Source organism: Lycium barbarum, chromosome 2 (assembly GCF_019175385.1).
Source record: "Lycium barbarum isolate Lr01 chromosome 2, ASM1917538v2, whole genome shotgun sequence".
Lineage (NCBI taxonomy): Eukaryota > Viridiplantae > Streptophyta > Magnoliopsida > Solanales > Solanaceae > Lycium > Lycium barbarum.
The window spans coordinates 14,438,258-14,453,781 of record NC_083338.1 but is presented as its reverse complement, the minus strand read 5'-3'; the positions used below and the strand labels follow the sequence as shown (position 1 = coordinate 14,453,781).

General features: G+C 46.1%; 1 non-coding gene across 1 annotated transcript; it reads right to left on the bottom strand.

The window, feature by feature from the left end:
- Positions 1–760: 760 nt before the first annotated feature.
- Positions 761–845, bottom strand: TRNAM-CAU (transfer RNA methionine (anticodon CAU)). Its single transcript is given in 2 exon segments — positions 761–796; positions 808–845. It is a non-coding gene; the product is annotated as a tRNA-Met (tRNA).
- Positions 846–15,524: the final 14,679 nt, after the last annotated feature.

Here is a 15,524-nt window from a genome sequence, read left to right as displayed (position 1 = left end):
TTACTGACCTATATATACAGTATAATGTGGATGTTAATTACTTTTGCTATATTTAAACTTCAGAGATGCTTAACTCTCTATTTGGTGGTTTTGTAGGGTAAACTAGAGTACATTCAGCATCAATGGAATATTGATGGCAGTCAAGAAAGTCCCATAGTTAGGCTTCAAAAATTTACACGAGAACAGTCACTATGTACTTGGAAGGATAGATATTTATGAGGGCCAATACGAGCTAATTCGTCATGAGTCGACTACAGAATTTGTAATTTTCTTAGATAAGTGGCCAGGGGGAGAAAATTAAGGTTATGCACAGTAGAGAAAGGTTGCAAAACCATACCTGTGAGCTTTACAGCTTTGCAATTCTTCCATGATGGCAGTTGAAATTGTGAGCATTGACTATTGAGATTAAAATTATGATATTTTGACCACTCGATTGTTCCATTAAAACAAAACGAAAATAGCAATTAAAAAACGAAAATAGTCACTTATTTCTAAACTACCAGGAAAACATGTCAAAGGTCAAAAAAGAATTATATAGATAGATGTATATAACAACAGAGGCAATTTACAAAGCTAAAAGGTTATGCACAGTAGAGAAAGGTTGCAAAACCATACCTGTGAGCTTTACAGCTTTGCAATTCTTCCATGATGGCAGTTGAAATTGTGAGCATTGACTATTGAGATTAAAATTATGATATTTTGACCACTCGATTGTTCCATTAAAACAAAACGAAAATAGCAATTAAAAAACAAATGTTGTTGGGGTGAGAGAGGCTCGAACTCTCGACCTCAGGATGACTCAGAAGCTATGAGACCTACGCGCTAGCCAACTGCGCCACCACCCCAGTTGTTTAATGTAGTTACTAAATATTATTTGTATCTTTAATGGGATGTGTATCTTTTATAATGGAAAGAGAAATTTGCCCTATATGTGTTTTACACCGTACAGGTAGCTTTTACTAGCATTTATGTTGTAAATCGGCTTTATTTATCGGATATAATCGAAAGAATTTCAATATTCTCTACCGTATAAAATTAGGTTTACACTCGTGATTTGCTCGGGGTTTATTTGAGAGGACACAATAAAAATTGAGTGTAAAAGAATGGACAAGGTTTAAATATGCCTTTAAAGTATTCAAAAGTGAGCAAATATGCCCTTCATTAATAGTTTTAGCTCATATGTGCTCTTATTATTCATTAGTTGATCCAAATATGCCCGTAATTTAATTAAAGCGTCTAATATAACCTAATTTAGCTAATTAATAAGCGAAAAAGGGTCGAATATGTGCCCTTAAAGTATGCGAAATTGAGCAGTATGCAAAATTGAGCAAATATTCAAATATTATTGTCCATTCAAGTAACAACTTTTTAGAGTTTTTAATTAACTTGGGGATATCAGAAACCACATAATTAACTCGGAACAAAATATTAGTTGACAAAAATATCCTCCAACAATGAACGAAAGTTCTAAAAAATATACTTGCCCATATAAGTTTGAGTTCGATAATTATTCGGGTCACACGACATAAAGAAAAACTTGATTTTCGTGAATTTATTTTCCAGCTTTAAAAATATGTACCAATTTTATATTTGATTGAAATTGTATACAGTAAATGCCGGATATGAGTCAAACCGGTGGAGCGGGAAACCGGATGGAGAAGGGAACAAGAACATACACGAAGAGTTTTATTTCGAACCGAAGGAACGCTTGCCCGGAGCTGATAGAGCTTACCATTTGGTCCGGTTCATTTATCACCGAGTTGACCGAGGTCGTTACCCCGAGTATCTGTGCCGTTGGTCCGGTACGGCCATTGCACACAGGCCACACGTCAGTAGCGTCCTGCCATGGTCAACCACCAACCATGCGTGTGTCAGACCGTACGGCCAACCTAATCCCACCAAATTCGTTCAGAGTTGTCCTTATTATTATTTTAACAATTTGTATGGTATGAGGCCCATGGAGGCAACACTATAAATAGAACTCATCCCCCTCCTTTGAGGGGGTTGGCTCATTCATTTTCAAGAACACTTGTAACATCAAAGCATATATACAATCCCTCTCTCTCTCAGATCTGATTCGGTCCATAGTGACCATTTGCATCTTTATTGTATTTCCTCAAGTAAATATCGCATGTCATCCAATTAGCATCAATACTCTTCATCAATTGCGTTCCTACATAACGTCCATATACTCTACCCCCTACGGTATTTATTGAGATTCAAACACATATCCTATACCCATCTATAAATTCAATTGATTTCCCGAATCTGGGGTAAACAGTTTGGGGCCCACCGTGGGGCTAGGATAATAGTGGTCTTTGATCTTGATTTCTATCATATTCATCAAAATCAAAAACATCTCTTGCCCGTCTCTGCGAAAACGGACTAAATGGCCGACATCGAACAATCCGGCCATGTCAACAACACCGAGATTGTGGCGGAAAATGAAGGCAGCGGACTACGGGGATTGCCAAATCCCGTTGACCCGAACCTCGTCGATTCGAGGGATGGACTTAACCGGCAAAATACAGTGGACCAGGAGAATGCCGCTCTACCGGCCACTGATCCGCTAAATACTCACAATTCTGTTACGTTGTCCCGGACCCAGGGCCGGAGAGAACCGGACGCACCAAACGAAAACGTTAACTTACGTTTAATTTTCGAAATGTTACAGGAACAAAGAGCGGCAATCGCCGAGCAAGGAATCGCAATTGCCCGGTTGCAGAGCGGAAAAGGTGAAGCAGAGCCGGAAAGGGCAAAGGGTACTGCCGAAACCGGAAGAAACGAGGCACGAATGGTTGAGAGCGGCGGCTCCGGCGCCGGTTCCTCTACCGAGGTTCTAAAGATGCTCGAAACTTTGGCAAAACGGGTAGACTCAACCGAAAAGAGGGTCGAGACATACAATTCTAGGGTGGATCAGATCCCGTGGGCTCCGCCTTTACTGAAGGGGCCGAATTCAAAAAGGTACATCCAAAGGCCTTTTCCTCCGAGCGCGGCCCCGAAACTGATCCCAAAGAGGTTCAAAATGCCCGATATACAGAAATATGACGGCACAACGGACCCGCACGAGCACGTAACCTCATACACCTGTGCCATAAAAGGCAATGATATGGAGGAAGATGAGATTGAGTCAGTGTTGCTGAAAAAATTTGAGGAGACTCTGTCAAAGGGAGCGTTGACGTGGTATGACCACCTACCCGAGCATTCGATCACTTCTTTCGAAATGCTCGCTGATGCCTTCGTAAAGGCTCACTCCGGTGCCAAGAAGGTGCAGGCCCGCAAGGCCGATATCTTCCGGATAACCCAAAGGGACGATGAGTTACTGCGTGAGTTCGTCAACCGGTTCCAGAGGGAACGGATGGAACTCCCCTCGGTTCCAGAAGAATGGGCCGCGCAAGCTTTCACAAAGGGGCTCAACGTGCTAAGTTCAACTGCTTCGTCAAATTAAAAGAAAATTTGCTGGAATACGAGGCTGTGACATGGGCCGATGTCCATAATCGGTATGAATCGAAGATTCGGGTGGAGGATCATCAGTTCGAGCTCCCCCCAGTCCAGGTAAAAATGGATAGAAGTTTTGAAAAACCAAGAAAGGGTTATGAAACAAAGGCCGAATCATCGAGGGAAAGGTTTCGGCCATATTCCCATTCGGAGAGACAAAATTTCAGGTCGAAAAAGTTAAGGGAGAGCCCGAGCCGTTTCTCAGGTCGGGGTAGCAAGCGGGTCGAGCGCCCGCCAAACAGCCGGGGGCTCTCGTTCAGGAGCGATGCTGGAAGTTCTGCCGGTAATAAGGGTCCACCAAATATTTCGGAGTACAACTTCAACGTTAGTACTTTCGGCCTCGTCTCGGCCATCGGCCGCGTCCCGGATGTAAGATGGCCGAAACCGCTAAGGTCAGATCCGGGCCAATGGGATCCGAGCATGGTGTGTGAATATCACGGAACCCATGGCCATAGAACCGAGGATTGTCGCCAGTTGAGAGAAGAGGTAGCCCGGTTATTGAAAAACGATCCTCTCCGAGATCTGCTGAGCGAGCGAGCCAAAAACCATTACAAGGAAAGAGAAACTCATCGAAGGGCCGAGCCGGTCGAACCCCAGCATACAATCAACATGATAGTTGGGGGTATTGACGCCCCTCGGGGGCCGGTAATGAAACAGACAAAGGTTTCTATTGTTCGTGAAAAGCGCATCCGAGATCACTCAACCGGGGGCTCTATCTTCTTCGATGACGATGACGCAGAGGGCATCATTCAACCGCATAATGATGCATTGGTAATTTCTGTACTTATCTTTAAAATTAAGGTTAAACGTATTTTGGTTGACCCAGGTAGCTCGGCCAACATCATCCGATGGAGAGTGGTCGAACAGCTGGGACTGCTCGATCGGATCGTACCGGTGGCCCAGGTACTCAGCGGGTTCAATATGGCAAGCGAAACCACGAAGGGGGAGATCTCATTGCCCGTGAACGTGGATGGCACCATTCAACAGACGGTGTTCTATGTGATCGAAAGGGACATGAAATATAATGCACTATTGGGCAGACCCTGGATACATAGCATGAGAGCAGTACCCTCAACACTGTATCAGTTGCTGAAATTCCCCACCCCGGAGGGAGTGAAAACGATCCGAGGTGAGCAGCCCGCAGCAAAGAAAATGTTCGCACTAGAGGAAGCGGCACCTCGGCCCAAGGAGCCGGTTCAGGAAGAAAAGGATGTAACCGGAGGGGGGGTCCCCCAATAGCAATCAAAGTATACCGGGTCGGATCCAGTGCATGAAGAGGATGATTTCGAGGTACCCAGATAATTTGTCATGCCAGATGACTCGGATGCAACCAAGTAAACCGTAGAGGAGCTGGAGCAGATCATCCTGTTCGAATACCTACCGGACAGAAAGGTATACCTGGGCACGGGGCTTACCCCGGAGCTCAGGCGCAAATTAATTGAGTTTCTTTGAGCTAACGTCGATTGCTTTGCATGGTCGCATATAGATATGACAGGTATATCGACGGAAATAGCAACTCACAAGCTCAGCTTGGACGGGAAGTTTTCCCCGGTGAAGCAAAAAAGAAGGCCCATGGTGGAGCCAAAACACGCCTTCGTGAAAGACGAGGTAACAAAGCTTTTAAAAATAGGTTCCATCCGGGAGGTGAAATACCCAAAAAAGGTAATAAATTTCGAATGTGTGTCGATTATAAAGATTTAAACAAGGCATGCCCGAAGGACTCATTTCCATTGCCTCTCATCGATAGAATGATCGATGCGACGGCCGGACATGAGATGTTAAGTTTTCTCGATGCTTACTCCGGGTATAACCAAATTCGGATGCACCAAGAGGATCAAGAGAAAACGTCCTTCATCACCCGATATGGGACTTACTGTTATAACGTCATGCCTTTCGGACTAAAAAATGCCGGTGCAACTGTCACGACCCACCTAGGGGCCGCGACGGGTACCCGGGGCTAACCGCCGAGCACCGCTCGTTCTATTACCCTCCTTACTTGATTAATGCCTTATCATCATATTTATGCTTGAAACATGGATAAAGATCATAACTTATATGGTAACATAAATACTTGTGTATATAGAAAGGTTTGGTACATCAAAATAATGAGTGCACGTATACATGAAAGATGTGAGACCATGCTACCCACACTACGCATCTACGAGGCTCTACTGACATACTGTACAATGGACGGAACAAGACTCCGTCATGCCCAGAATATATATATATACACATATGTACCAAAAGAGAAATCACAAGCACCTCCGAACAATGGGGTGCTCTCAACAGCTGACAGCTCCTAAGTATCTGGATCAAGCTCGCCTCCCTGTCTACCTGTGGGCATGAACACATCGTCCAAAGAAGGGACGTCAGTACGAATATTGTACCGAGTATGAGAGGCATGAACAGTGAAGAAAGGCATCAATAATATAATGAGAGCATCAACATAAAGCATATGGATCTGACCGACAATCAAAAATGGAATAATGCATGCTGTCTTACTCATACTTATCATCGTGACATGTATGCATCATATGCAAGCTGCCCGCCCATGTCGAAACGGTGTGATAATCAATAATATAAGCCCGCCACCTTCTTATTTCCAAAAATTCATAATTAGCCATTCCCGACTTAATAAAACGTCATACACTCAAGCCCTTCATTGTTCTACTCATCACACAAGTACGGAAAAATTTCCGAGGTGTAACATTCTTCCCCCCTTTTGGAACATTCGTCCTCGAATGTCCGACACTCGGGAATTCTAGAATTCTTTTTTGCTAGAGTCTCCTTTGTAATTTGACTCTACCAACCTGTCACAGCAACCCACAATATCATGGCCTTACAGGGCTATATCACACTATCAACACATCCATGGCCACACACGACTAAAATCATAATACTAAGGTGTACATACCTTACATCGTCGACGCTTCACCTTGAATCTCCTCCGGGGACTGGAACAAATGCGGGTACATGGATTTCATCTTCTCCTCCGCTTCCCAAGTCATTTCTTCTCGATTGTTGTTTCGCCATAGGATTTTCACTGAAGCTACTTCTTTGTTCCGGAGCCTTCGCACTTGTCTATCTAAAATGGCAATAGGTACCTCCTCATATGTTAGCTTCTCTGTCACCTGCACATCGTCAACCGGGACTATTGTTGTAGGATCCCCGATACACTTACGGAGCATCGAAACATGGAATACCGGATGGACTGATTCAAGCTCCGAAGGTAGGTCCAATTCATATGCTACCTGTCCCACCTTACGGACAATTTTATAGGGTCCGATGTATCTTGGACTCAATTTCCCCTTTTTGCCAAATCTCATCACCCCTTTCATTGGCGATACCTTCAGAAATACCCAGTCATTTTCCTGAAATTCTAAATCCCGTCGGCGGTTGTCTGCATAAGACTTTTGGCGACTTTGAGCTGTTAACATTCGGTCTCGAATCACTTTAACCTTTTCAACTGCTTGTTGGATCAAGTCGGGGCCTATCAATTGTACTTCTCCGGTTTCAAACCATCCAATTGGAGATCTGCATTTTCTTCCATATAAGGCTTCATACGGGGCCATTTGAATACCAGAATGGTAGCTATTGTTATAAGCAAATTCGATAAGGGGTAAATGCTCGTCCCAACTACCCCCAAAATCCAACACACACGCTCGGAGCATATCCTCCAAGGTCTGAATGGTGCGCTCGGCTTGTCCGTCCGTTTGTGGATGAAATGCTGTGCTGAATTTGACCTGAGTACCTAACCCTTCTTGAAAAGATTTTCAAAACTTAGCTGTAAACTGGGCCCCTCTGTCTGTAATAATGGCCAAAGGAATCCCATGAAGGCGCACGATTTCCTTTAAATATAACTTGGCATAGTCTTCTGCTGAATACGTGGTTCTAACTGGGAGGAAATGAGCTGCTTTCGTGAGTCTGTCCACGATCACCCATATAGAGTCATATTTGCCTCGGGAGCGGGGTAACCCCACAATAAAATCCATATTAATCTCCTCCCATTTCCAGGTAGGAATTTCCATTGCTTGTAATAAGCCCCCTGGCTTCTGATGTTCTGCTTTCACCTGTTGGCAGTTTGGACACTGCGCCACAAATGCCGCTATGTCTCGTTTCATGCCATCCCACCAATATAGCAATTTAAGGTCGTACCTGGATGAATGGAATACCGAGAATGATGCGCTTCTTCTAAAATTTGCTGGCGTAATTTTGCCACATCCGGGACACACAGTCTGTCTCGGTATCTAAGAACCCCATCTATGAAAACTGCAAATGGAGACTTCTCTTTCCCACGGGATACATCCCTATGATGACACATCTGTTGATCTTCGTACTGGCGTTCTTTAATCTCCGCATTCAGGGGCGAGACCGCAGGATCATTAACACTAATTCCTGCCTTACCCGAATCAATTACACGTACCCCAAGATTTGCTAGTTGATAGAGCTCACGAACCATTTCTTTCTTTTCTGAAGGGACTTCACTTCAACTGCCCATTGATCGGCGGCTAAGCGCTTCTGCTACCACATTCGCTTTCCTGGGGTGGTATAAAATATTTACGTCATAATCCTTCAACAATTCCAACCACTACCTCTGCCGTAGGTTCAACTCTTTCTGCTTAAAAATATGTTGAAGACTCTTGTGAACTTTATAGATATCGACGTGCACACCGTACAGATAATGCCTCCATATCTTTAAGGCATGAATAACTGCAGCTAATTCGAGATCATGGGTCGGATAATTCTGTTCATGTTTTCGCAACTGTCTCGAAGCATATGCAATAACCTTGCCATGCTGCATCAGCACACATCCTAGTCCCACACCGGAAGCGTCACAATACACAACATAACCATCCGGCCCTTCTGGAAGTGTTAACACTGGAGCCGAGGTCAATCTATCTTTTAGCTCTCGGAAACTACGCTCACAAGCATCATTCCACTGAAATTTTGCTGACTTCTGGGTTAGCTTCGTTAATGAGGCTGAAATAGATGAAAAGCCCTCTACGAATCTTCGATAATAACCTGCCAAACCCAGAAAACTACGAACTTCTGTAGGCGTCGTAGGCCTTGGCCAAGTCTTCACAGCTTCTATTTTCTGAGTGTCGACTCGGATGCCATCATCTGAAATAACATGGCCTAGAAACGCCACAGAATTCAGCCAAAACTCGCACTTTGAGAACTTCGCATATAATTCTCGGGCTCGGAGAACGCCAAGAACAATTCTTAGGCGGTCTGCATGTTCTGACCTCTGTGCGGGAATATACCAGAATATCGTCGATAAATACTATCACGAAGAGATCCAAAAATGGCCTGAACACATTATTCATTAAATTCATGAACACCGCCGGGGCATTTGTCAATCCAAACGACATCACTCGGAACTCGTAGTGACCATATCTTGTCCTGAAGGCAGTCTTAGGAATATCTACTTCTATAACTCTCACCTGATGATAACCCGATCTCAGATCTATCTTGGAAAACCACTTAGCGCCCTGTAACTGATCAAACAAATCATCGATTCTGGGAAGAGGATATTTATTCTTTATTGTTACCTTGTTCAACTGTCTATAGTCGATACACATTCGTAGAGATCCGTCCTTCTTCTTTACGAACAGGACTGGTGCTCCCCACGGCGAAACACTGGGACTTATAAACCCCTTCTCAAGTAAATCTTTTAGCTGTGCTTTTAGCTCTTTCAGTTCTGCCGGAGCCATTCGATAAGGGGGAATGGAAATAGGCTCGGCGTCTGGTAATACAACGATAGCAAAGTCGATTTCCCTTTCTGGAGGAAGACCTGGAAGTTCATCCGGGAATACATCTGGAAATTCATTTACTACCGGGACAGATTGGAAAACTGGTGGCCTTGCCTCCGTATCATGAACCCGAACTAGATGATAAATATAGCCCTTGGCTATCATCTTTCTCGCCTTGATGTAGGAAATAAACCTACCCTTAGGGGATGCTGTGTTACCCTTCCATTCAAGTACGGGCTCTCCCGGAAACTGGAATCGAATCATTTTCGTCCGGCAATCAACATTAGCATAGCACGAGGCCAACCAATCCATTCCCATAATCGCGTCAAAGTCTATCATTTCCAGCTCGATCAAATCGGCTTGAGTCTGGCGGTCACATATCACCACGACACAATTTTTATATACCTTCCTCGCTATCACGGGATCACCAACCAGAGTGAACACCTCGAAAGGTTTAATTGGCTCAGGCTTCACCCCAATACAATCACCTTCTTATTTCCAAAAATTCATAATTAGCCATTCCCGACTTAATAAAACGTCATACACTCAAGCCCTTCATTGTTCTACTCATCACACAAGTACGGAAAAATTTCCGAGGTGTAACAGCAACTTACCAACGCCTAGTTAATGGAATGTTCGAAGAACAAATAGGGAAAACGATGGAAGTTTATGTTGAAGATATGGTTGTTAAGTCCTTGGAAACAGAGGACCATTTAAGACATTTGCAGGAAACCTTTGATGTGCTCCGCAAATACAACATGAAGCTCTACCCGGAAAAGTGTGCCTTCGGAGTAAGGTCCAGTAAATTTCTGGGTTTCATGGTCTCAAACCGGGGAATTGAAATCAATCCGGACAAGATCAAGGCCATCGAGGATATCGAGGTTGTGAACAACATAAAAGGGGTACAGAGGCTCACCGGAAGAATAGCAGCGCTGAGTCGCTTCATATCGAGGTCCTCGGACAAGAGTCACCGTTTCTTCTCTTTGCTTAGGAAGAAGAACGATTTCGTTTGGACACCGGAGTGCCAAGAAGCTCTACGAGAATTGAAGAGATACTTGTCTAGCCCCCCGTTGCTGCACACACCGAAGGCAGACGAGCCGTTTTTCCTCTACCTAGCTGTCTCCAAAGTGGCGGTAAGTGGCGTTTTGGTCCAAGAAGAATCAGGTACGCAATTTCCTATCTATTATGTAAGTAGAACTTTGGGGGATGCGGAGACCCGTTATCCCCATTTGGAAAAATTGGCACTAGCACTGGTAAGCGCTTCCAGAAAGCTCAAGCCTTATTTTCAATGCCACCCCATATGCGTAGTAACCACTTACCCTCTGAAAAGTATCATGCATAAACCGGAGCTGTCAGGTAGGTTAACAAAGTGGGCTGTGGAAATTAGCGGTTACGATATCGAGTATAGACCTCGAACGGCCATCAAATCCCAAATCTTGGCCGATTTTGTGGCGGATTTTGCCTCGGCTATGGTCCCCGAGGTCGAAAGAGAACTTCTGCCAACCTCGGGAAAGGCCACGGGCATTTGGTCTCTACACACGGATGGGGCCTCGAACCTTAAAGGTTCCGGACTAGGGATTGTCCTTAGGACCCCGGCCGGGGATGTCATTCGACAGTCCATTAGAACTGCTAAATTAACTAACAATGAAGCCGAGTATGAGGCTATGATTGCAGGTTTGGAATTGGCTCGAAGTATGGGAGCTGAAATGATCGAGGCAAAGTGCGACTCTCTTTGGTCACAAACCAAGTGAACGGCGTATTCGAAGTCAAGGACGAGCGGATGCAAAGGTACCTCGAGAAAACCCAAGTGGTGCTTCATCGATTTGAAGAATGGACCATGCAGTACATACCGAGGGAGCAGAACAGCGACGCCGATGCATTAGCAAATTTGGGATCCTCGATCGAAGGGGAGGAAATCAACCCCGGGGCAACAGTACACCTATCGAACACGGCCATAGAAAACGGACACGCCGAAATATACACAATGGGCTTAACTTGGGATTGACGCAATAAGTACATTGACTACTTGCGTGATGGAAGCTCCCAAATGACCCGAAGGAATCATGGTTACTACGGACCAAGGCTGCCCGTTTTTGCTTAGTGGACGACCAATTGTATCGACGCTCTTTCTTCGGTCCCTTGGCTAAGTGTTTGGGCCCCGGTGAAACGGAATACGTGATGAGAGAGGTACACGAAGGAACCTGTGGCAACCACTCCGGTGCAGAAGCTTTGGTCCGAAAGATTATTAGGGCCGGTTATTACTGGAACCGGATGGACGAAGACTCGAAAAGTTTTGTCCGAAAATGTGACGGGTGTCAGAAGCATGCTCCGATGATTCACCAGCCCGGGGAGTTGACATTGTGAGTCCGTTACCCTGGGTACCAGGTAAGGTCCATTTCATTTTGTTTATGACTGACTATTTTTCTAAGTGGGTTGAAGCGCAGGCCTTTGAAAAAATCAGAGAGAAGGAAGTCGTCGACTTCATATGGGATCACATCATCTGCCGTTTCGGCATCCCCGCTGAGATAACTTGTGATAATGGTCCTCAGTTCGTGGGTGGCAAGGTCAACAATTTTCTCGAGGGATTGAAGATCAAGAAAATCGTGTCAACCCCGTATCATCCGTGTGCAAACGGACAGGCAGAATCCACGAACAAGACGATAATCCAAAATCTGAGGAAAATACTTGAAGCATCAAAGCACCATTGGAGAGAAATACTGCCGGAGGTGCTGTGGGCTTACAGAACCACATCCAAATCGAGCACGGGGGAAACCCCGTTCTCATTGGTTTACGGGGCCGAAGCCCTTATCCCCGTGGAGGTTGGCGAACCGACCCTCCGGTTCAGCTATACCACCGAGGAATCAAATGAGGAGGCCATGGCCGTGAAGCTCGACCTCATAGATGAACTACGCGAAAACGCATTGGTCCGCATAGTGGCCCAAAAACAGAGAGTAGAAAGTTACTACAATCGAAGAGCCAACTTTCGGCATTTCCAAGTCGGGGACTTGGTGCTTCGAAAAGTTACCTTACACACCAAGAACTACAATGAGGGAAAGTTAGGTCCGAACTGGGAAGGCCCGTATAAGGTAACCGATATAACGGGCAAAGGTTCGTACCAGTTGGAGTCCATGGATGGGCAACGTCTGCGTAATAACTGAAATGTGGCTCATCTGAAGAGATACTACTGCTAAGGTATGGCCTCCCCGTATTCTCTTATTAACCTTTCTCTTTTGCAAGGAGTCAAGAACGGGATAAAATTAGAATTTAGGCCTGAAAACACGTGTTGCACTCTTTTCCTTAGTACGGTTTTGTCCCAAAATGGGTTTTCCGACAAGGTTTTTAATGAGGCAACAAGCACAACGTGTTACTCGACAATGATAAAAGACCAGCGCCCAGAAATCCGAGGTCACATCCTCCGATTGGGGACTTAATAGCACTCACCCGACCTTGCAGCTCGGATCAGTTCTAGGGGAATACTATGCCCGCATCAAAGATGACCCCGGTCAGGGAAGACGGAGAAGCTCAACACTTGCTACAGCAAAACTAAGGCCCGACCATCAGCCATAGCCTTCGATGTAAGGACCAAACGATCATAATGAATCGTGTCCCATTTAGCATTTTCTACGGCAAAACTAAGGCCCGGCCATCAGCCATAGAAATCGATGTAAGGACCAAACGATCATAATGAATCGTGTCCCATTTCATATCTGCTACGGCAAAGGCAGAAGGAATCAAAATCCTCATATGTACAAACATTTTGCAAACACAAAGTTATCAAAAGTTTGGATAATAAAATCTCGAGTGTCTTCCTGTTAAATAGACTTTACCCCGATGACAACCGCCGTATTTCACATACCTTATACCGGGCACTGTGGTTGAAAATTTCGACTAAGGCAACGAGGTCATAATGATCCGAGCCAAAATTTGATAAACTCCCCCAAACGGGGACTGCTACGACAAAAATTTAGCCAAGGCCGAAATAGTACCGACCCTAAAGGAAATGCCTATCGTAATTCGGAGACGTCTGAACTTATGAAGCATCAGTAAGTCCTACGGGCACGGTAAACTAACAACTATGAGTCTACTTGTCCTAAAACGGACCAACGATCATACCAAAAATAATAGCAGACATTCAAAACGAAGAAACAAGAAAGATGCACTTTTCATTTATACAAAGGATATTTTTTACATAAAAAACAAAAGTCCTAAAAAGGCAAAAAATGAAGAGATAAAAGCCAAATGCAGGCCCTAAACTACCTAGAATGGCTAGAGCCGGAATGCTCGGACACCGTCCGCTTGGAATCATCATAGTCAGAACCGAGGGCATCCTTAGCCTCCCCCTCGATCCTCTTGGCCTCGGCAATAAGGGCCGGAAGATCAGAAAAGCCATGCTCGGCCTGCTCAAGAGTGATCCTCCGAGATTTCCATTTCTCATACTGAGCAATAATGATAACTTGAGCCTCGGCGGCCTCCACACTTCTCTGAGCTTCATCCAATTCGGCCTCGGCCTGGGCTAGCTTTGCCTCGAGAGCATCCCGAGCCTCCCCAAGAATATTCTGCAGTTGAATGGCCGATTGAAGCTCGGCCTGGAGGGTGTCAATTGCATCGGCCGATTCCTTGAGTTGGTTCTTCAGGTCATCGCACATCCGAGACCTGTTCTCCGCCTTCTCTTCGAACACCCTAGCACGCTCCTGATGCCGGGCACTCTCAGATTCAAGAAGCCGATTCCTCTCGGCCAAACCAGAAGCATCCGACTTCACCACATCTAGCTCCTCCCGGAGCTGGGAGAAAGCGGTCTCTAGCTCACCCAGCCTTGAAGAAATTTGAACATTATCCCGGTTAAGGCCGATCTTCTCAGCTTCGAGGCTCCGATTATATTCGGTCATGGCGACCAATTCACTCCTCAGCCGGCAGTTCTCGGCCTTTGCTACGTCAAGCTCGGGCTGAAGATGGGAGAGAGCAACTGTTCGACTCAGCTCGTCCTCCTTCTCCCGAAGAAGATGCGCATACTTCTCCGTTTCTCGTCCCTGGGCGTCCAATTGGCCCTTAAGATCGTCCATCTCTTGTTGGGCATGGATGAAGGCCTCGTTGGTGAGCACCACACTCTGCAAAATGAAGTAAGTTCAAAGTTATCGGCAAAAGTGAACGAGGCAAGGTTAAAGTTACCAGCAAAGTTATACAAAGACGACCAAGAATCTTACCCGATTGCCCGCGTGCATACTCTCGTTGATAAGGCACTGCCAAGTGACCCCGATCATCTTTCGCTTATCCGAGTCCGAGACAAGAGGCCTCAGGTAACTGGCCACACCCACCGGACGGGAAAGAAAGCTACAGTCCTCGGGGACGGTAACCACAACTGATCTTGTTCTCCTCGGCTCCACGCTTGGGGCCGGAAAGGTACGCACCAAGCCATCCCTGGTCCCAGATTCGGAGGTCCGGTTGGCAGACCTCGTGGACCGAGGGATCATAAGATGTCCAAATCCTGCGGCTTCGCCGGTAGCGGGAGGAGTCTCCGAGAACATATCCTCAAAGTCGTCAGGCCTTGGAGTCGAAGAACTTCGAACAGCACCAGTATCTTCAGCAAAGCTCAGGGGCCCCGTGGTAGCAGCAGACTCGTGCTTGGGAGCCGGATGAATATCAGTAGGGACTTCGACTTCCGAGACCGGCTTAGCCCTTTGGCCTGTTCCAGCAGCGGCCGCCTACCCGGGCCTTCTTGTCCTTTGGAGGGGAAGCTCTTCGGAGGAGGTTTCACCTGAAATGTCGACGAAGTCAATCGACCTTAAAGGAGCTGGAGAAAGGATTTCTTCCGCACCTGTGTGAGAAGCCGGAACTAAAAGTCCTTCGCCGACCGAAGGAAGAGGTGCAACTACGACAGACTCCTCCGGGATCGGGGCCATGGAAGGTACACCATCGACCCTCCGAACTATAATGTCGGGCTCTGTTTCGTCCCGTAAGGGCCGAGTAACGCTTCTCGCCCTTTTCTTCTTCGACTGTTGCCCTTTGTCCGAGGGCCTTTTTCTTTTGGTAGCAGTAGCAGCAGCAAGGGCACGAGATGCACCCGCCATATCAAACTCGGACGCTGACGTTATGGGTTCAGCTGTCGACTCCGATCTGGGGGCTACCGAGCCCTTAGGCAAACCTGAAAAACGAAGATGTTAGCGAAGGTCGAAGGAGGAAAACGAACGGTAAATGATGCAGTAAAAACGAGTAGAAGTAGAGGGCTACCGTGATTCTGGGAACCCATCGACCACGTGACAGGTGGGCCCAAGTCCG